The 21,260-nt window shown below is 44.3% G+C and overlaps 1 protein-coding gene across 12 annotated transcripts in view; it reads left to right on the forward strand.

The window, feature by feature from the left end:
* The window catches only part of CELF2 (CUGBP Elav-like family member 2), an 833,081-nt gene that overhangs the window by 717,991 nt on the left and 93,830 nt on the right, over positions 1–21,260 (forward strand). The window lies entirely within an intron of this gene.

The raw sequence follows: 21,260 nt of genomic DNA on the forward strand, positions 1-21,260 counted from the left end.
ATATTGAATATAGTTCCCTGTGCTATACAGTAGGACCTTGTTGTTTATCCATCCTATATATAACAGTTTACCTCTGCTAATCCCAAACTCCCAGTCCTTCCCTCCCTTAACATTGTAAATCAACTATACTTCAATTTTTTTAATCAAATGAAAAGTTTTTTTAAATCATTAAAAAAATTTTAAAGATTGTTAGGAAAAATAAAAGTCAAAACATCGTTCCAAACAGATTTGAGTCCTCAAACTCACGTGCCGTGTAGGACGTTACAGATATTCATACCTTCATTCGGCAAATATTTATTGCATTTTTATGGTTTGCCAGGCACCGTCCTACGTACTGGGGACTACAGTAGCTACCGTGATATTTATAACTAAATCTTCAAAAAACAAAGCCAGCCAGTGTGCTTATGTATGTTTGATGTTTAATAAATAACTCTTGGTTATTTAATGCCTGAGTGAGTTAGTTGAATAAAATACTTGTAGAGGAGTCAAGTTTTATTCCGAAAATGATCATTTTGCCCAAACGCTCCAAAATGTAAGATACGTGTAGATTTGTGATTCCATGTGTATATAATGATAGTTTGTTTCACGTATAGAGATCTATATATTACGTATATCTCTGTATACCTACAGGATAGGTAAACATTGACACGCGTCCACATGTGGATGTCGGTTCAGTCAAATAGATACAGGAAGACATAGCAGAAAATCTCATCTTGTGTTTGGCCTGCGCACATACTCTTCATTGCAGTGTAGTCACCTTTCGGACCTTTGACTTCATGAACTGTATAATTCTTCACGTTGGCAGGTTGGTTGGTTTTTGCTTCGATTCAGGATCATGGCTGATTCATAGCGCATGTGTGAGGGCACTTGACAACTGTCATTTAATGGTGGTAATCCCTGCCTTTCCACCTTCTTAAGAGACGAGTAGGTGCTGAATGAGATAATGTATGTAAAGCTTTCTGAGCCCCTGAAAAAAATGGGCTTGTAAGACGTTGTTTCCACTTGACAGTTTCTGTAGGCATGAAGTCTTCTTGGGTAGCAGCCCAACAGATAAAGTGTATTTGCTGGGGAAGAAATCAGGACACCTTGATTTGGGTGTACATTCTTCAGATTTACCTTTGCAGAATTTGGCCAGGGCTGAAATATTTGGCCTTCTAGGACTGCCCCGAAGCAGCTATTTCCCTGCTGTGCCTGTGTTCTTTTACCCTAATACTCAGTCCTGCAGAAATACAAGCTCAACAAACGTAAACCTACTTTGCTGTTAAGATGACTTTTTAAAGGCCTGTGGTGGCGAGCGCCACCGTGCGGCCGTGGAGGGGCTCCTGGGAGGGGGTGGGCGCAGAAGCCCCTACCCACCTGCGGAGCCAGGCCAGTGTGAAGAAGGGCTTAGGGTGTAGCACCGGCCCCAAATGGGTCTCAGCCAGGTGTGGCAGGATTGCTGGTCAGCTCGTTGGTTTAGACCCGAGAAAGTTGGAGGGAGGAAGAAATCTGTGGCCTGGTGCTTCCCAGTCTGCTGGCCAATCCCAGGGGATCTGAAAAAGTATATTTTAGTGCTTCATAAGAGGCCGTTGGCATATATAAAATAGATCACTAATAAGGACCTACTGTAGAGCACAGGAAACTCTAATCAGTACTCCGCAATGACCTGTATGGGAAAAGAATTTTACAAAGAGTGGATATATGTATATGTATAACTGATTCACTTTGCTGTACCGCAGAAACTAACACGACACTGTAAATCAACTTTACTCCGATAAAATGTTTTTTTTAAAAAGGCAGTTGGAAACTGTCCATTTCACCCACCGTAAAGTTTTACAATGCCACCCGAATAGTGGGCACCTCTGCTTTGGACTGGCAGACAGTTCAGTAACTTTGATTGGCACTTACTGATGTATGGCTTTGATATAAAAGGTATACAATGAAAAACCAGTTTTAGGTATAAAATGCAAAACCAGTTACTTTTAAAATATGGCCCTCTCAAGACAAGGAAGCCTAAGGGAGAAGACTCATGCGGGGTCCTTAGTGGTGGTGAGTTGAAAATGGCTGAGGCGGGCAGCCCCGGGTTAAACTAGGAGCAGCTGCACCCCTTTCTGGTAACAGAACTCAGTGGAAGGCCTTCCAGTTTTGTTCTGCAAGTAACATAGTCTCAAATACCTAGTCTCAAAAACCTAATTAATAGGACGGTTCTGAGGGCTTATCAGAGCCAGCCCTCGTGTGACCTAGCACGGGCGCCTGGCCAGATGTGCGTTGTCACCTGTGTCGTGGCTTAAGGAATGTTGGTCTCTCACAGTAACAAGTGAAGGCACGAGGGGATGGATGGCACAACGGCAAAATTAAGTCATAGTTAGAGTTCAGAGTTTACCATCCCTCTGTGATATGTCAAGATTCAGTTGGGAATATTTGGTTCACTTACACAGATCTCATTTCCCACCAGGTTGGTAAGATTTCATTCAAGAGAAGAATGTGGGGAAAAGCCATGAATTTGACTAAAGGTCTGGATGGAATCGCAGAGGAAAGGATTACGACAGTCAGATGAAAGGGGGAATTTTTAGAAAATAAAGTTGGAAAAGGGCCCAAGTTCTGTCTTTAGAGTATGCAGTCTCCGTGAGAACGCATCACCCAAAATATGACTAGCGTGCGGACAGAGCTTGACTCTTTCACGTGTGAGCTGAGCCCAGCTCAGGAGACTGTCCAGTGGAAGTGGGCTGGCCAGTTCAGAGCCTCCAACTCTGGGCCACCAAAAAGTGTATGAAGTGGGGAGGTGTGGAGAGAGTTCGGCCAGGAGCCCCAAGGTCCTTCCCCAGCCACCAAGAAATAGAGAGTGGCTGAGCTGGAGCCAGGGAGGCCGGCATAAGAGGGAGCCTTGGAGCTCCACTGCTGGGCCGGATCCGGTCTGGTTGGGCGCAAGGGAAGCAGACCAGCCACTGGGAGGGAGGGGGGCAGGGACAGAAGCTTCATGTGTCCTCTGCTTGTTGTAGCCATGGACCATCACAGTACACAGGTGCTCAGGAAGCATCATTAGGATTCAGACATAAGCTATTAAAGTTGTTCTGATAATAAATATTTCAGGACCATATCATTCCTGCTCTCACTACCCACAAGTCACCGAGATGAAAGGATGAAGAGGCAGCACCTGTGGGAGGCTGCAGAAAGGGGCACCGTGACCGCTGTTCTCTCTTGTCATCTTGATTGTTCCTGGCCGTCGATACCTCCCATCAGTACTCAGAACGCATATTCGCGCTGCCACCCCTTCTTCCACCAGCACTTAAGAACACTCAAGAGTCCGTCCTTTCTTCATTCAAAGAAAGGAAGTGGTTGGACTGGAATGATTCTTAGAGTCCTTTCCAGTTTTGAGAAAGTGTTCTTGGCCTTCTATGCATTGGCTACATTGGTGGCCTATTGAATTGAAGAAAACCTATCTAGATAGATAGGTAAGTAAATAGATAGGCGGGAGGTAGATAGATGTCTCTGACTTGACTCGCTTCAGGTGCGGCTTAGTGACTGTAGAGGACTTGGTACAGACACATCTGGACCGTCCAAGGTGTGACGCTCCACTTTGAGATTCTCGGCACGTCTGCTTCCCTCTGCCCTCTGGTTGAGAGCCAGCAGGGAGCTCGGCAATCATGATTCTTCCGCCAGGGAACAGAGAAAGGAAAGGGGAGGCAATGAATGCCATCAAGTCGGTGTGATTCCTTGCTTCCGGCCTTGGTTTGACAAGGGTGTTCAGCCTAACGAGGCTCCAGGATTACCGGTGGATTTCCTTTATCTGTTTGGTCACTGTCGCCAGTCCACATGGATAAGTGAGCCTGTGTTTGTAGATGGCTTTCTGCTGTTTATTTGTTTTCCCTCCTAAAAGCATTTTGGGTGATGTATCGATAGCATTCACCTTGTTATACGGAGGACACGGAGGCTCCAGAAGATTAAATTAACTTCTCTGCCCTCCCCTGGCACAGCAGTGAGAAAACCAGAATTAGAGGTCACAGTCGGTCAGCCTCCCCAAAAGCTTGGCCTCCTGACGGGGATTTTGGCCTGATGCTCCGCGCCTCGGAGGGAGCAGGGTGCGTGACTCAAGGGGCCAACACAGCGTAACAGGGAAAATCAGTACAAGGTGACGACTCTTTGTCAGCGGCCCAGGTCTCAGGCCCCCAGTGGAGGCTCTCGGGATGTATACTTTGCCTTGTCACCGCCGCTCCACGAGGCATGTGTCATCCAGCCCCTTTGCTGGTGAGGAAGCTGAAACTCAGAGAAAGGGAGTGACTTGTCCAGGGTTGTACAGCTGGTAGCCGGGAGCTGACGGTCAGATTCAGACCAACATCTCTGGCACCTGTAGACTTTGCCCCCCACTGATCGGGGCAGAGGCGTACAGGTCCTAAGCCCCGTTTCAGGGGACCTCCAGCAGGAAGTGTGTTCCCGTCCATGGCTTCACTGATAAGCTCCGGACGACCACCGTGGCTCCCCGTGCAACCGTCCTGGAAACAGATCTGAAGCCTCAGCTCTCCTGCTAGCCGTGCCGCACGGCGATCTCACCTAAGGGCCAGAGTGCCTGGGCCCGGGCTTTCCTTCCCCAGCAGCCGCCAGGCGCCCCATCTGCAAGTCGGTCCTGTTGCCGCGAGTTGGGGCTCCAAGGTCCCCTGAAACAGTGGGCAGGCGAGGCAGGCTTTGCTGGTAACCCGGGTACCAGGTGACTGGCACCAGGCCCTCCAAGAGGGAGCCGCAGATCAGAGGCAGTCGTTATGGTAAGAGCAAGCACTTTGCAAAATGATTATAAATGCAACACTTTTCTCCAGAGGAGTGTAGCTTTACCAACATCCGCTCATTAACATTCAGGTTATTAGGGTTCTCTTCTTTATCTGCATCCCCAGGCTCTTGGTCCCAATCCGTAATCTGCATTCTAATGTCCTGTCTCCATCCAGCTGGCCTCTCCGCCCTCCCCCATCTCCGGGCTCCACGTCCAAGCGGGGAGGGAAGGTGGGGGCCTGGGCTCATCTCCGAAGATTAAGCATAAACCCTATTACGTGCCGCCCAAAGCATGAGGCAGCAGGCTGTGGCCGTGGGAAGCAACTCGGAGGGGTTCCAGCCCAGCCTCCCTCCCCGCACCCTGCGGCCCCGAGGAGACCTGGGGGCCTTTATGGAACAATCAGACTTAGCCTCTTACTTTATGCATGAGGAACCAGGGTCTGGGGTGGGGGGCGAAGTCTGCAAAACCATCCAGGCATCTGGATCCTCTGCTTCTGAAAACGAGGGACCAGACTCCCCCCCCCCCGCCACCCCACACACAAGGGCACTTAAATATGCAGCCACGGATAGGGTTGTACATCGTCCCTGAGCAGCCTCACCGGACAGTCACTGCTGTCTTCTTGGCCACGGCAAGTTGAGGGCAGGAGACTAGGTCAGCGGATGCTTTGCCATGGGTCCGGGGGGCTCAGATGTCCTTCTCCCTCTGTCCCCATCCAGTCATCTGCTCCGTGCTCATCCTTTGTCAAGAGGCGAGTTAGGATCAAAGGCTGAAGGATCGTTGAAGATATTAAGGCAGTTTATGTGGTTAATTCTGTCCAGTCATCACGCTGTGCGTTCTGTGTTGGTAAGAATGTGGCTGAGTGGATGATTGTACAGGCTTAGACTTTTGTCACCTCTGCTGCTGTCTTGGTCATGGGAGCGTGTGACCCTGGACGCGTGGTGTTCTGAGACCAGGAGTTCTATGCTCTCTAGGCCACCAATATTTCTACGTTACTGTCCTCCATCAGGGACAGGAAGGACCATGTAAGAGCAAAGAACAGGTTCCCTGGAAACTCACCTCCATCCCTGGAAGGTCCATGGGGTATGTTTCAGGCTGTCCAATTCCACGTGTTATGCACTTGCCCATACATAGACTGTATCGTCATTTCTTCAGAAGAGCATATATTGATATTTAAATACAGTCCAGGAAACCATGCCAGATGTTTCACATTAAGCAGTGTATGGGGTCCAGGGTACATTTGACGAACGGTCAACAAGTTGTGTGGATTAGGTAAGAGAAAATTCATTGGTGTCCTTGCCTATATCCTACATCTTAGGTGTAAAGTCAGACCCGTAGTTGTTAGAACCCCAGGAGGAGTAGGTTGCTAGCAAATTTTGGTTGAGTAAACCTTTTGTCTATGTGCCTGATATTTTTCATTGGCTTTCAGAAGTTAGATAATTTTAACCAAATAATCAATGTTCAATTGATAAAAAGCATAGTAATAGTGAACATTTATTGACCACTCCGTCTTGGGCACAGTGCCAAGGGCTTTTATATATGGCTGAGCTCATGTTAATGATACAATACTAGGTAAATAATTAGACAGTGAGTAATAATTTGTTTTCTCACTCTGGTTGCCTTTTCAACTCGAAGTCCGTCACTCTCAACCCAAGGAAGTTTAAGTAGCTGTGGCTATTCGAGAAAATCTCTGTGACAAATCAGTGAATATCTCTTATGGCTAATAATTTCCCTCCTCCACCTGAGCTGGATGCAGGTTAGATGGGAAAGACAGCTGGCACCTAATCTCAGGTGAGCTTCTCCTTGTCACCTTCATCCATTGCTAATACCTGGTTTATGATTTACTAATATTTATAAGCTATCATTGAAAGAGTAAGAGGAGTGTTAGCCCAGATTTCGGTGAGCTCTAGCTTACATTTCTTCTGCTCATGGAGGCATTGACCATAATCACAGCCCCTAAAAATATCTCACAGACACTGTTGAGTCATTTAGCAGAGAATCTTGATCACCAAGTTACTTAAATCTCTCCTGAGTCAGAGTTGCCACATAAAACCCCTGGAGGTCATTGACAAAAACTCTCATTAGTAAGGAAAATAAAAGTAAGAGCCACAAACCTAGGAAATCCATGGCGAATTTCAGTCGCTTTCTGTTTATTTGACTCTTGTTCTCTGGGTCAGCAGAGGAACACAGGGCATGTGGAGGAAAATAGACCAGGTCTGATCATAAGCGTTTTTAGAAACAACACCGTCCAACCCTCTCACTTTATGGTCGAGGAAACTGAAGCCCAGAGAGGTTAGGAAGGTCACACAGATGCTTGGCGGTGGACGTGGGACAACTCATGTCTCCCAGCTCTGCCCCCATTGTTCTTTTCAGCACCTCATGTCCCCAGAACTCCTCTCCCAGATGATGCTAAGAACATTTTAAAGAGTCAGAAATTCAGAGCCCAGATTACCAGTCTGTCCGTGGATTACAGTCTGTGGTATGAGGTGACTGAACATGGCAATTCCTTTTCTCCTTTCCGTTCTCTGAGAAAGACCCAGACAGATTAGATAATACTCTTCCTGGCCATTTACCTAAAATGATAGATGAATGAGATGAATTTATAAAGAATGGAAGAAGAAAAAGGAAAGTCCTTAACCTTTAAGTCCATTTGCATCTACAGCTGGGGCAGTGATTTGTAACCCTGGCTGCACAGCACATCCTCCCGGGGGAGCTTTTGAAACTACACATGCCCAGGCCACATCTCAGGCAAACTGGGTAAGAATCTCTCGAAGCGGGGAGCCCAGCATCAGTGTTTTTAAAGTTCTCCCAGCGACGGGCAGATTTGGGATGGGTGGTGGCGATTAACTGTTTCCTCCTTCCATTGTCCATCCGGATGCCTGGGAGCACCCTTACGGGCTGGTTATCCTCCCACAGGTACAGCATAGCCTTGCTACTCAAAGTGTGGTCCATCAACCAGTGGCATGGCCATCATCTGGGAACGTGTCAGAAATGCGCTCCAGCGCCGCCCCAGAACGGCGTCTAAACTAGATCCCCGGATGATGCATTTGCATAGTATGTAAAGTTTGATGCTTACTCACTGGTGGGAACAAGCCGCACCCGTGCTGCTCTGGGAATCTATCGCAGTTCCCTTTAAGATGCTCTGGATGTGTGTGCACGCACACCTCTTGTCTGTGCTGAACTGATCTGTTTGCTCATCTGAGTCCTGGGGGCATCAGGATGACATGACTGTGCAGGACAGGTGAAGAAGGAGACAGAGAGGTCACTGGCCAGCGGAGGGGATCCTTTGTTCTCCAGCATCCATGTTTCCGGGCACCTGTATTTTTCTATCCCATCAACACTCGAAGACCTGCCGGAAAATCTCCCATGAATGAGACTTACACAGAATTCATGCATCCCAGACTGGAAGGGGACGAGTGCAGTGGGTGCTGTCTTAAGCCTAGTTCTATTCTGAAGCAAGAAGAGCGATTTCTGCCACCAAGAGTTAATCTGTAATACTCGGCAGCCCGGCCCCACCTCACAGGAACCATAGTCTCGTAGAATCCCTGCTGCTTCATCATTCGTGGACTTGAAATGCCTTCCCAGGAAAGCAGAGTGCTTGCTCTGCTGTTTCTCTTGATAAGCCTGAGAGACAAAGTGTAACCACCACCCGAACGCTAGGGTAGAGTAGACTGTCTCCTAATAAGAGGTGCTTTATGTACCTCGGTGTACCTGTACGTTTCTACACTTCGGGGGGCTTAAAAGGAAGGTCATCTTCCCTACAGAGTCATTGTGAGATTTCCTCTTGAGTGAGTTCTTGTTTTCCAACCATACTTCTTACAAATCTGGAGACGTCTTTCACATTTGGGCTTATTCCTAATCCTCGAACATCCTAGGTAGCAGTCTGTACGCACAGGGTCACTTGTTGCTACGTAAAACGAAACCCACGGCCAGCCTTTCCCGAAGTTGGCCAAAGAAGCAGTCGAGAGTGGAGAGAGGAGCCAGGCAGGAAGGGAAGCAGGTGGGACAGGACGGGAGGTGCCCAGAGGAAGAAAAGTTTGGTGCAACACCAGCTGACGGTGTATTAGACCCGAACAGAAAAGGCGACCCAGAAGGAGAACATGCGATGCGAGAGGAAAACCACCAGGCTTCCTCTGGACCTGCCACACACACCTTGTGCTGTTTGTGTTTAGCAACTGACTAGCTCTTGAAGAAGAACTCCCATCAGCTGGGTTTGTATACAGTTGATATATGCTCTTTCGTGCTCACCTTCTTCTACCCATCTTTATATTTCAGTCTGATTAGAGCTGGATTAATAGATTTGAGCTAAAAAAAAAAAAAAAACAACAAAAACCCAGCTTCTGCTTCTTCATTAGGCAGTTTGGAGGTTCATAACCCTTACTGTTTTCTCACCGGTGCTCACTGCTCCCTGAGTCCCATGAGTTGAGCCCCCTCACCCTTGGTCTTGGAAAGAAGCCAGTAACCCAGTTGACTAACCATGAACTTCTCTTATCCTTTGGGAAGGAGAGGAAAACAATGCTGAGGAGGTTTCAATCCTTGAGACAATCTGGTCACACCTCCTGAGAGGTGCCCCGATGAGGTAGGTCAAGGAGAAGTTCTCTGTATTGATTTTAAGGACACACCCTTGTATTCTTCATCATTTGCATCACAGGTGAAAGCCACTCACAGTCACGGATGGGAAAAGGAAAACAGAGAACACGCTGCATACAAGTCAGGGCTCCAGTAGGACGCAGGTCTTTCAAAGACGACTGTGCCAGGTGCCCAGCTCCCAGAATAGCATCCCAAGGTCTCGTAATGAACGGTGACCTTCAGTCTCTTTGGCAGCATTTGGTGGGACAGATGTTATAGTTCGGATTCTTGGGGCGTACGCGTCAGCATTTTATCTCGACTCTCTCCTCTAAACATGGTAGGCTCTTTGAGTTTTATGGAAATGCAGATATTCAGTATTTCCAGTTAGGTAACTTTTAAAAGCTTTACTGGGAACGAGGAAATTGAGCTGCGACTTTAACAAAATTCTAAATAATGAAAGAAAAAAAATACGCCAGCTGGCTAGGCCCAATACTGATTTCTGAAAGGAGAGGCTATTTTACAAGATGAAAGAGTTCTGGAGCCGGATGATGGTACAACATTATGAGTGTCTTTAATACTACTTAACTGTAGACTTAAAAACAGTCAATATGGAAAATTTATGTTCTTTGTATTTTACCACAGTAAAAAAATTGGGGAAAAAAAAAAAAACGAAAGGAGAGGCTGCATCTGGCCTAAAGCTTGGAACATTGAAGAAGCTGGATCGGAGCAGAGCTGAGTGTAAAAGAGAATGGAAAGGCATCTCAAGTCGTGTGCCTTCCCAGTTCCTCATCACACAATGAAGAGAAATTATTAACAACACACTTACGAAAGCATACGTTCTTCCTAACGATGGCAAGCAAGGGACTGCGCCTTAGACATCACCACACCCTAGAGTCGTTTTCTCCCACTGTCACACATTCTCATGGCTTTCCTCTACCTCCTGTAGGCTACTGGATCCCAAATCTTGACCTTGACCTGGCCCCAAACCTGGACATTCGATGTCTGTAATTGGAAAGTTCCATCCAAATGACCCACAGGAAATTCCAAAACTGAAATCCTCTCCCCTCCACAAGCCAGGCCCTCTTCGTGTGTCGCCTACATGGATGGGCGGTCCAACCAAGACAAGTAGCTGAAATCATTCTCAAGTTCTCTCCTTCCTGTCCCTCCGCTTTCCTGGATCCCATTTCTAATTAGTGAGGAAATCTGTGTTCTACCTGAGAAGCAGCTCTGGAATTCTGCTCTCTTCGTCAACTGGGCCTTATCCGTTGTCGTCACAGCTAATAAAAGCACAGAAGAGCTTAGGGGAATTTTTGAAGTTATCCCTCTAAGAACGACACTCATTAGTCTTCCAAGTGCTTTCCTGAAGGCGAGCGGATGGGTGGAATTACCTTCAGGACGCTGGGGGCTACAGGTTTCCCTCAGCCGCTCTGGGAGTGTGTGAACATCGTTGTGTTGTGTCTTCTGGCAGAAAAAAAATGGACACACATAACTGCTGAGTCTTGAGGGTGAGATGGGAACTCCGAACCGTGTCCCTTCCTCTGTCTTTGGCTTCTGTTTACACACTGTGTTCCCACTGTAAGAACACAGTCTCAGGCTTCCCGGAAGGTAAAAGTAAATACTCCTGCCTTGTGATCCACTGTGGTCTGTGCTGAAATTCACCCTCCCACCTGCTGTATTCTGTTCCCCTGACGGCTTGCGTATCAGTCTCTCCTACACACAGCTCCAGATTCCTGGAGAAGGAATGTTCTCAGAGGCTGCTGTGATGCCTCGTGCCATGGGCGCCAGCTCCACCAATGTTTGTTGGATAAATGAATTCCCAAGGAGGTAGCTTTTATTCATAGACACTCACAATATCAGACAATCTCAAGAGTTCTTTAAAGACTAGAGGGGTGCAAGTAGGACAGGGGTATGTAGTCTCAGCTCTTCGGTTGTCTGTCACAATCCTTTGGGTCACGTAGACCCCTGCCCTACAAACTAGAAGCACAAGGTGAGACATGGACTCAACCACGCAATGAGTTTTCTGATATGATCCTTGCTTCGAATATGAGTTCCCTGGGGCTTAAAGAGGCCAAGTGGTTTGACTGTAGGTACTTAGCATTGGCAAAGCCAAGGTTCAAACCCAGACCTTACGATTCTGAGGTGTTCTTTCCACTACAAGACAAACATAAAGCAGCCTGGGTTTCCCAGACCCTCATTCAGTACAGCACGTCTGGAGAAATGAGAAACCATCAAAGTAGATTTGCCATTTCAGATCGAGTGTCAGTGAAGGGTTCTTACTTTATTCTCTTAGGATAAATTTCTCCCATATTCTTGTCTCATGGATCCCCTTTCTAAGTTTACCTTTGCCATTTAAACTTTGGTCACATGCCGTATATTGAAAGGCCCAAGGCTTGAATTTGACCTTTAGAAGACTGAGCTTCAGGGTGAGGTATTTATAGAACAATCGAACTGTCATAATTTCCCTAAGCTCTGCCAACAAGTAATTTCCAAAGTTGGTAAATGACCTCGCACATTAGAACAGAAGGTGGAAATCAGAACGAGACAGTGATATTAAGCTCAAACTCATAAAGAATTAGCAGCGCTGGAGGATAGATCTTCATTGGCAAAATAGCAACCAAAGTTTAGTACCACGGCAGAAGATGAGATGAGTAAATATAGCTGCTGAAAACAATATCAAATGTCTTGCTCGGATGTTTAATGGATTTGCATTTTAAACATGGGTAATACGAAATAGCCCTTAAGGCATTTTTTTTCAAACTTGCCATCTATTTTTAGTAGGGAATTTTTTTTTTAGCCAGTTCTCGTTTGTTTAAAAAAAGAGAGAGAGATTTAATCATTTTTGCTTAAACATCATTAAGAAAGGAAAACACTAGTTATCTCCTTTCCTTCACTTAGTCAGTACAAATCTCAAAGGCCATGGAGGTAGTTAAATAAATACATGGGAAGAGGCTGCTGAGTGAGGTATGGTATTTGTCTGTTGTAAATGAAGTTGTCATTCCTAAGCCAACCAAATCATGCATTTTTTATGAGAGGTTGCAACTTGCAGGAGATGGAAATGTTAGACACTAATTAATAAACGTGGCTGGTAAAGCAACTCAGACAACTCAGAACTCAGAAACTAAGCTGTAGCGGCAGCGTTAGAATACAGAGTTCAGTGGTGCTTTTCTGTTGATTGGATGAAACGCCTCTACCCTGTCAGAAGGTTCAAGATAAAATACAGTTGGCTTAACTATTCCCAGTTAATTTCGAACCGGAGGTTTTAAAGATTTGCTTGTTAGAGGGGCGTTGTGGTGGTGGTTTTGGTTTGCCTTAGAGTTGGAAGGAAACTGGAGATTACTGGATAAAGCATCGCTGATCTTAACAAGCTACTAAGAGCAGATAAACAGTGTCTTGGGTTGCACACGAGCTGCCCATCAACTCCACGGTTGGTTTAGAGGGTAGTGTTACTTTACATCATCAAGTTGATGTTTAGTCGAACTCATACAGTTGGTAAATATTGCAGATGAATTACCGGAAAGCTCTCCAGGCCTGACAGAGGAGGTAGCCCACATAAACTGAATGTGTAGGGCTTCTTATGAGTCATCTGAAATGAAGATAATACCGTTCCTTGCTATGCAATATAGGAGGTTGCGCTGTATGAAACTGTCACCATTCGACCATTGTCAAGCTACAAAAATGACAGTTTCACATGATCAACCTAATAACCTGACATATCGGTGTTTCTGTGTAACAGATATAAAGCGGTTATATTGTCAAGGAAAATACTCTGTGTAGATGCACGGGAAGGGTCCTGATGCCTTTCTGTGGGTGAGCCTATGGCAGAAGTACCGGGAAGAGGGAGTTCTCCAGTTTGACTGGAAGAGAAGGGAAATGTGGAGCAATGATGAGAAGTAAGCCTGAAAAGGTAATTTGGGGGCAAAGCGTGGAGTTCCTTGAAAGACAGGCCAAGGAGCTGGAATTTAATTTGGCAGATAATTGAAAGTTTTTGATCAGGACAGAGACATGATTACACCTGCTTTTTCGTCAGATTAAATAAGGCAGTGGTGTGTATGATGGTCTGGGAGACAAGGACCAGAGCGCATGGAGACCAACCACTGCAGGGATCTGAGTGAGCCGGAGTGAAAAAGCAATTTGGTGGAGACAGGTCTAAAGTGAGAATTCCAAGAGGCAGAAAAGTAAGCCAGTTTAGCCAGGGTATTGGTTCCATGAGGGGTCTGGAAACGCAGACCCGGTGGCTGCTCCCATCCCTGAGATGATGCTTCTTTAGCACCAAGTTCAGCCCAGCACCGATGTTTCCAGTGAATGACCGAAACCCAAGTGCAATGTGGGCAGTTTTCGCTGTCCAAAGGATATTTCCTATGGGGACGAGGCAGGGGTGTGGCTGGAATTGAGTAGAGATGATCCTAGGAAGCAGTACCAGGAATTGTCAGGAACTGAGTTGAGTCCTGGGAAGGGGGTGGAGAGATCGGGGGAGGAAACAGCCTCCCAGTTTGGCTAAGATTCCGAACTGGGTACTAGGAGTCTGCAGGCCCTGTGGGCCCAGGCAGAAGGGCCGGTTAAACAGAACGGGCATCTGTACCCAGAGTGCCGGTCAGCGAGGGAGGGGCGGTGCCATCCGCTCTCCAGTCTGCAGGCCTTGCTTCCCCCCAGTTCACAGGGTGTTGAGAACTGGGTAATGGTGACCATCTGGAAACAGCCAGGGTTGGGGAGGGGGAGGCACCACGAGCCCAGCGGGCCGGGCTCTGGTTTAGGCCAGGGCCGTGTGCGAGCTGAGCCCAAAGGTGGTCATGATGGGTCGAGGCTATTGTCAAAAGGACCGTTTATGTTTAAACCAGACTCATTTGTCTTAAAATACGAGGTGATACTAAGTTTGTGGCCTGAAGAACCATTGTATGGGAAATGTAAGGGAAATACCAGATCATTAAATCACTCCTCCGTGGCCAGGTCAGGCACTGTTATTTCAGTGTGTATTTTCCTGACTCAATTAGAGAGCGTGTCTAATGTAACATCTGGGTAACATCTGGAAGAATAACTCTTGGAGCATCCATCGTTGATTTTGGAAGACAGTTCCACAATCAGAATGAAATCATGGTTAGAAAGGATATCTGTATGTTGTAAATGTTGGCTTATTAATCGGGAGTGGTTATGCTCTAAGCGTCACCCAAAATCCTTGTGTGGTCTTCTGCTGCGCTTGTGATTTGTATTAGTATTGCCTGAGCGGCGCTGTCATCCTACACACCTCTTCTTACATTGTCTTTCCACTTACCTCCATTTTCAAAGTAGTTCTAGATCCTCCAGTCTTCTGTCGTTAAAACAGGTAGATCTAAACAGAGGATTCCAGAAAAGCTAAATACTGTCGTTCAGTTTTAACTGGTTGCGCTTTGCTTTTCACCATATTTATTTGGGAGCTCAACGAATTGGATCATTTGTTTATTCTATCCCAAAGATGCAGTGACAGAGGGAAGAACCAAAATCTTATCAAAGAAATTGCTTTCTCCTTACAGTAATCCTGCTAAACACAGTAATAATACCTTCTACTGAAATCACAGCTAATTAGGCACCAAATCTGACAAGAGGTTTAAAAAGTGTCATAGACTTACCTCTCTAAGTAATATCATAGTTCCAAGAAAAATTAAACTAATAAAGGATTAACATTCTTCTTAAACAGCAATGCTTCGAAAAGCCTTACGCTTGCTTTTTGTTATGACAGCGATTTTTCATGCACGTTCCATGCCTCCTATTTTGAGCCTATTCATTTTTCTTCTCATTTTAAGAATAAATAAAGCAAAATGGAAGCTCGTGTTATTATTTAGTATGAAAACACAGAACCGAATTATAGCTAATGAGTGTGGTAAATGCCGGGCCCTACCTCCTCTTGTTTGTATGTGTTCTATATACAGAAGGTAACGTAGGCTGAGTAGCGAGGACGCCAAGTTACAGATGGGGTTGGGGAATGCTATTTGACAGCCGATTAGAGTAATCTGTCAGAAATGATGACTTAATCACCATAACAGACTCCAACTCCCCTCATAGAATTCCACCCAGAGTAATCTAATTTTCCTGCAATATTTTATTTTATTTATTTTATTTTATTTTTTGCCAGGACTAAATGGTTTCACTGCTTGACTTCTCCCCTCTAGTGTACCATCCGATTGTAACAGAAATGTAAATAGCTAGTGTCATTACAGTAAAAAAAAAAAAAAAAAAAAAAAAAAAGTCTGCCTTTGGAGCCTGACAAGCCAAAAGCAGACATATAATTCTGGGTTCTGTAGGTTTTTTTCCCTCACTGGGTTGTTAGTATATATGGAGAAAGCCGGGAGCAGTATTATCTGTATACTCCCCATGTGACCAAGAAAGGCTGTTCCCTCTAGTATGTTCTCTCAGCTTTTGAATGGGACCTTTTCCTTTTTCCCTCAGGGAAATCCTTTTGCTTTGTAAAATAATAATGACAATGATAACTTTACCAGGCACATACTATGCAGGCAGTGCTTTGAGCATGTCACATGTATCAGTGGCTATTAGGAAGAAATAGTAATTTATTTCCACTCTAGGCTTTTTCCCCCTGGTTGTGATTTGCCATGGGAAGATAAAGGATCACTTACGTTCCTTTGTTATTGTCACATTCAAATCCCCTTTTATTCTCTGCTTTGGTCACTTTTATAAAAATATACGTCAGCAAACATTGGTTGAAAGTTTTCTGTGCACGTACTCTGTTAACTTAGCTAATAGAGATGCACAGAGGAGCTATTTGGAATAGTACCGTGACTCAAGGCATAGATGAATCCCGTACACTGCTTCCACCAAGGAGTCTGCGTCTTCAGAAGGCGACCGTCTACTCAGTGTCGTCCAGAATTTCCAAAGCAGTATTCAGATAAACAGGCATTGTACAATCCAGTCAGTTAGCATAAAGCCAAATACCGATGCCTATTGTTGTAAATGCCGACTTATCCAATAATTGGTCTACACTTTGATTGATTTTATAGATTCCAGTGTACTTTTTTGTACTAACGCTTTTTTTGTGAAGAAACCACAAAATGTAGGATCAGTTAATGTCCGTGATTCAAAACTCTTATTCTCCTCTCGTAGAATAACTGACAGCTAATTTTGCTTGTTACCAATTTGTTTCTCATCAACATAGGTATAGAACATTTTGGATAACTTGGCCCATGAAACGAACCTCAGAGTCGAATTCCATTTTGCACGTCTATTTTAAGTGGCCTGAAGGGATTGTAGAAGAACTAGCATTTAATCTCTCTGGATTAGCGCATATAGTTCCCTTGTGGTCAAATGGCACATAGATTGGAGCTATACTTTCCTAATACAGCTATACGGCTGTTTTTTCTTTGAATCGTGGCAGGCTTGTAAGTTTTCTTTCCTTCCTTTTTCATAGAGAAAATCTAGACGGTCTTTTTTGTTCTGAGGCTAATTTAAAATATTTTACTTCCTCTTTTCCAATCTGGATGTCATTTATTTCTTTTTCTTGCCTCATTTCTCTTGCCAGGACTTCCAGTACTGTGTTGAATGGAAGTGGCAAGAGTGAGCATCCTTGTCTTGTTCCTGACCTTAGAGGAAAGGCTTTCCGTTTTTCACTGTTCAGTATGATGTCACCTGTGGGCTTGTCATGTATGGCCTTTATTATATTGAGGTGCATTCCCTCTGTACCCACTTCATTGAGAGTTTTTTAATCATAAATGGATGTTGAATTTTGTCAAATACTTTTTCTGCATCTACTGAGGTGATCATACGATTTTTACCCTTCATTTTGTTAATACGGTGTATCACGTTGACTGATTTGCAGATGTCGAACCATCCTTGCATCCCTGGAATAAATCCCATTTGATCAGGGTGTATGACCTTTTTAATGTATTGTTGAATTCAGTTGGTTTCTGCTTATGGTTTCAGTTATTCTCCTCTCGTAGAATAACTGACAGCTAATTTTGCTTGTTATCAAAATAACAAGCAAAATTCTTTATCTCTGTTTCAATTCTGAATGATAACTTAGCTGCGTTGAGTAGTCTTGGTTGGAAGTCTTTTTGTTTTTGTTTTTCCTCTCATCACTTTGAAAATATTGTGCCACTCACTTATGGCCTGCGATGTTTCTGCTGAAAAATCTGCTGATAGTCTTAGGGGGCTCCCTTGTACATAGCAAGTTGTTTTTCTCTTGCTGCTTTTAATAGCCTCTCCTTGTCTTTAACTTTTGACATTTTAATTACAATGTGCCTTTGTGTGGCTCTCTTTGAGTTAAGCTTATTTGCAGCTCTCCGGGCTTCCTGGATCTGGATGTCTATTTCCATCCCCAGGTTAGGGAGGCTTTTAGCCATTATTTCTTTAAATAATAATTCTGCCCCTTTGTCTCTCTGTTCTCCTTCTGGGATCACTTAGAATGTGAATGTTAGTCCTTTTGTTATCCTGTAAGTCCCTTAAGTTACCTTCATTTTTTTCATAAAAACTCTTACTATTTGCAGATGATATGATATTATATAGAGAAAACCCTGGACTCCATCAAAAAACTGTTAGGTTCAATGAGCAAAATCAGTAAAGTTGCAGGATTCAAAATGAATACACAGTAATCTGCGGTGTTTCTCTTCACTAGTAATGAAATATCACAAAGAGAAATTAAGAAAACAGTCCCATTTACAGCTGCATCAAAAATAATAAAATACCTAGTAATAAATTTAACCAAGGAGGTGAAAGACCTGTATATAGAAAACTACAGGACATCAATTAAAGAAATGGAAGAAGACACAAATAATTAGAAAGGTATTCTGTGCTCATGGATTGGAAGAATTAATATTGTTAAAATGTCCATACTACCCAAGGCAATCTACAGATTCAGTACAATCCCTATCAAAATTCCAATGATAATTTTCACAGAAACAGAGCAGTCTTAAAATCTGTATGGAACCACAAAAGACCCCAAATAGGCAAAGCAATCTTGAGAAAGAACAAAGCTGGAGACAACATGCCCCTTATTTCAAAGTATATTACAAAGCTGAGGTCATCAAAAGAGTATGGGATTGGCATAAAAACAGACACATAGATCAATGGAACAGAATAGAGACTCCAGAAAAAAACCCACACATATATGGTCAGTTAATTTACAGCAGAGGAGCCAAGAATGTACAATGGGGAAAGGGCAATCTCTTCAATAAATGGTATTGGGAAAACCGGACAGCCACACACACCCAAACTGAAACTAGACCACCGTCTTACACCATACACAGAAATTAACAAAATGGATGAAAGATTTTAACATAAGGCCTGAAACTATAAAACTCCTAGAAGAAAACATAGGTAGCAAGCTCCTTGACATAGCTCTTGATGATGATTTTTTGGATACTGGCACCAAAAGCAAAGGCAAGAAAAGCAGAAATAAATGAGTGAGCCTACGTCACGCTGAAGATCAGCTCCTGCACAGCAAAAGAAACGATCGACAAAACAAAAAGGCACCCCACTGAATGGGAGAAAATATTTGCAAATCACATATCCCAGGGATTAATATCCAGAATATACAGAGAACTCATAAACTCAGTAGCAAAAAGAAAAAGTCTGATTAAAAAATGGGCAGAAGATCCGAACAGACATTTTTCCTAAGAAGACATACAGATGGCCAACAGGCACATGAAAAGATACCCAGCATCACTATTCTTCAGGGAATTGCAAATCAAAACCACAGTGAGCTATCACCTCACCTGTTAGAATGGCTCTTACCAAAAAAACAAGAAATAACAAGTGTTGGTGAGGATGTGGAAAAAAGGGAACCTTTGTCCACTGTTGGTGGGAATGTGAATTGATGCAGCCACTATGTGCAGCCACTGTGGAAAATAATGTGGAGGTTCCTCAAAAGCTTAAAAATAGAACTACCATATGACACGCCAGTTCTACTTCTAGGTATTTATCTGAAAGAAACAAAAACATTAACTCGAAAAAGATACCTGCACCCCCATGTTCACTGCAGCATTAGTTACAGTAGCCAAGATATGGAAGCAACCTAAGGGTTGGGTGAATGAATGGATAAAAAAGTTGTTTCATATATAAATATGTATGTGTATATGTGTGTGTGTGTATGTATATATATACATATATATACACACACACACACACACACACATATACCATATAATGAAATATTATTCAGCCATTAAAAAAATGAAATCTTTCCTTTGGGCAACATGATGGACCCTGAAGATATTATGCTAAGTGAAATAAGTCAGACAAATACTGTATGATCTCCCTTATATGTGAAATCTAAAAATTAAAAAAAAAAAACTCATAGATACAGAGAATAGATAGGTGGTTTCCAGAGGCAGGGGGTGAGGGGTGGGAAAAATAGGTGAACTGGGGTTCTTTTTATTGTTTTTTTCATTTAAATAAGCTTTTAAAATATGTATTTCATATGTGCAAGTGAAATACATAAAAACATATATATACACGTACACATGTATGCTACACACATTCATATATAAGTTTCTAATTGGAAAGTACCCTATAGATTGAGATGGTCTAGTATGGAAAAGGAATTTTGGTAATGCTCTCGGTTCTTAGAAACCACCATTTCACAGCACAGCTAGGATATGCTAGGGGTAGGGTCGGTGTGGAGGAGTGGCTGGGGGTTTACGCTCCAGCCCGAGACAGTCCCACGAATCCCGGCTCCACTGCTGACTTCCTGTATGCCTTAGCCAAGTTCTTTAATCTCTCTCTGTCTCCCTCCTTCTTTCCCTCTCCCCCCACCTTCCCCCACCCCTTAAGTTCCTCATTCACATCTATCTCAGGGCTGTTGTGAGAATGAAATTAGTTAGCATACATAAAGAGCCTACAGCAGTGCTTAGTTATTAGCACAGGAAAATTGAGAGCACAGGGAAGATTTCCTCAGTTTTCACCAAAATTGCCTAAATTCTCCACTTCACTTAACAAGTGTGGCAGTGAGCTCCAAAACCAGCTTCGTCCTGATGATAAAAGCTGGTTTAGACCCATCCAACACATGACTTTTGTCATCTCTATCCGTTCAGAGGCGTCACTCTATTAAAGATGCTTTTGCAAGTTTAGCGATGTCACCATTTTCAAAATCAGAGAAATTCAAAAGTCCTTATTCAATATGATAAGTCAACATTCCTGAAACTCCCTTTGTTTCTTCCCAGTCTCCTTTACGCAGAGCATAAAAGACAGTGACGGAAATGGCAGAATTTCCTACCTAGAGAGGTAGGGGAGCCTCTGAAGCTCTGGGAGTACCTTATGGTCATAGAAGATCCCTTGACAAAGACACACACTTTCCTTTTGGGGGATGGCATGCATCCAGTTGGTGACAGTTCTTTTGAAACTTATTTTTGCCCATTTACAAAACTTTTTTGAGAAAAATTCAGGAAGCCTGGGTGCCTTTGGTATCTCACAGTCCACTCTCCAAGATACCAAGTATCTTCTGCCTGAGTCACATCTGCATTGTCGGGGAGCAAAAGGAAACTCCCAGTTCGTCTCTCCTGGCTGGAATCCGTTCATTTTCTCACTTGGTTGGCGGGTGGCTCTTCCGTGCATCCACTTCTTCCCTCCGCCTCTGTTTCTCCCTTTAAATACTTTAGGGGCAGTAAGGTTAGCGCGTGTACCATCACGGCTGCTCGTTCTAGGTGTCAGGATGGGTTTAACAGTGATATGTGTAACAGTGACGCTGTCAAACCCATTTCAGGTTAAAAGCGGCTTGTTTTATTGAGTCTCGTGTTAAAAAGGTGGTCAACTCATCCATCAGTGGTGGCTGGAGTTAAACAAGTTTCAGCATGCGTTCTCCTGTGTGTGAGAAGCCGGCCAACTCACCTTCACCCGGGTCTTCTATCTTCCGGCCTCCACCTGGCTTAACGTAAAACACTGGCTATTTCAACTCAGAATCGCCCCCGTAGCCATCACAGGATTAAGGCAGAGAGATCCGGAGAAATCTCGCTGACTTGGTAGACTGTGCGACTCCAGAGAA

The sequence above is a fragment of the Phocoena phocoena genome, chromosome 2, assembly GCF_963924675.1.
Source record: "Phocoena phocoena chromosome 2, mPhoPho1.1, whole genome shotgun sequence".
NCBI classification, from domain to species: domain Eukaryota; kingdom Metazoa; phylum Chordata; class Mammalia; order Artiodactyla; family Phocoenidae; genus Phocoena; species Phocoena phocoena.